Here is a 2074-nt window from a genome sequence, read left to right on the forward strand (position 1 = left end):
TGATACAAAACGACCCTGAAATTCCCAGATCGCTCTCTCAATTCATTCTCGAGTTATCGTGCGGACAGACAGACAGACTAACAAACAGACAAACAGAATGAAACTTTTCCGGTCAGTGGAGTAATGGGCTTCGCTAATCGCTCAGCCAATTAACGTTAGACCGTCCCAAAAAAATGCTGTTTTCAAAAAGTGCTCGGGACACATTGCCGCAGTAAACGGACTGACTAGTAGATACTAAAACGATTTTTTTCCGATTTTTTAAGTTGAATTTAGAGGTCGAATTTTTAACGTTTTTTAACGCAAAAACTGCGTTTTTGCGGAAATTGGCGAGTTGCAGCTTCCTCTGGACGGTCCCACACTGTTCTGATTCAGCATACTGTTTCCCTCTATACCTCTTTCGCCCCTATCACTTTGCGTGGGTCCGAACCGCATGCCTACTTCATTTTTATACCCCCAAAAGGAATTATTGGCTGAGCGATTAGCGAAGCCTATTACTCCGTCTGGTCGGAAAAAACTTTTTCTGTCTGTCTGTCTGTCTGTGTATCTGTCCGCACGAAAACTCGAAAACGAATTGAGCGAGCAACCTGGGATTTTCAGGGTCGTTTTGTATCATACAAAGACAGATCGAGTTCGAAGATGAGCATTCTAGCTCAAAAATTGGATTTTTTAAAAATAGAAAACAACAGGTCCCAAATATGACGTTTTTTAAAAATATTTATTTTATGGCGTCCTAGGTGGTAACTCATCAAAGTAGAGCCCTCCTGGCAAAAATTTTGTCCATTTTGCTCTAGCTCAAACCGCTGAGGCGCTATAGGGTGTTTTTGACGAAAATAAGCGAAAAATCTAAATCAAGAATCCATCTTGAAAGCAGATGATACCAATTTAATACTATAGTATACCTGTGTTTTAATATTTCTAGTTTCTAGTTTTTCGTGTGGTGGTTTTGCATCATTTTTTAAATGTTTCACTCGTTTATCGTCTTTGACAGGCATTATTATAAAGGGGAGGGAGGGGGTAGCGTACGGGTAGCGTACCGGGATGCAGTCGCGGCTGTGGGACCCAAGTATTGTTGAGCAGGGGCCTGCAGCGACCGACGCGACACTCGGGCGCTCGGGCACTCACTCACTCGGCTCCCCCAGGGCCAAATAAATTGTTTTCTGGTCTGCGCTTATGGTTCTCTGTACTCATTGAGAGTAAAAGCTAGCTGACACCTTAAAGTTACTTATATATTCTTTATGTTTAGTCAAAATGTTTGTAAGGTATCATCTGCTAAAATGTACAACCCTGCATGATAAGTCGAAGTGACGGGCGTTGACGGGCCGGAGGCCCGTATCTTTGTGCACATTTTTGCACTACCTGACTCGGGTGTCAGCGCCGCAGGCCAAGGTAGATGGATGCCAGGCGCGTCGCAGTGTAACAGTGTTTCGTGAGGTATCGCGACGCCTGTTACGCGAGACGTGGTCTGGCGTACATCTACCTTGTAATAACTTCAATTGCGTCTGTGAGGAGTATCTTAACTAGCAACGAACATAACACGAAAACAATAGAGTAATGTTGAATTCTTGCCGTCGGGGTCGGCGCTACGCGCTCTATCGGCCAAACGGCTATTTGTGGGATTTTAACATATTTTATGGCAATTTTTTGTTACTTTTGGTTTTAAACCTGTGTCATTTAAAATAGATGATGGGAAATAATCTAAACTGTACATTCTAACTGTAATGTTATTGCCCGCAGCAACAATGGTATACCACTGTTAAAAAATTGTTGAAAATTTAGAACACATTTGATGCAAAGTTTGCTAGCAACAAATGTTGATAAAAAACAAAACATGTTTTAATCCAACAACATTCACAAAATTTTCTGAAACAATTTTTAATGTCAAAACAGTGGTCATTTACGTCTACCAGCACCATAAGTTTGTAATAACACAAACTTGTTGGTTCTGTTACGATATATCAGGCTACTATCAAACATTCCAACGGTTTTGTTGTAGTATTACAACATGGTGAAAAGTAGGGATCGTTGTTATGGACCACTACGGTCAAAATAGAAGGAACTTTGTCACATGCCAATG

The 2074-nt window shown here is 41.4% G+C and overlaps 1 protein-coding gene across 9 annotated transcripts in view; it reads right to left on the reverse strand.

Moving 5' to 3' along the window:
* Positions 1-2074, reverse strand: part of LOC113217543 (probable cytochrome P450 6a18) — a 33269-nt gene that overhangs the window by 29647 nt on the left and 1548 nt on the right. The window lies entirely within an intron of this gene.

The sequence above is a fragment of the Frankliniella occidentalis genome, unplaced genomic scaffold (genome assembly GCF_000697945.3).
Source record: "Frankliniella occidentalis isolate FOCC.00 unplaced genomic scaffold, Focc_3.1 Scaffold179, whole genome shotgun sequence".
NCBI classification, from domain to species: Eukaryota; Metazoa; Arthropoda; class Insecta; order Thysanoptera; family Thripidae; genus Frankliniella; species Frankliniella occidentalis.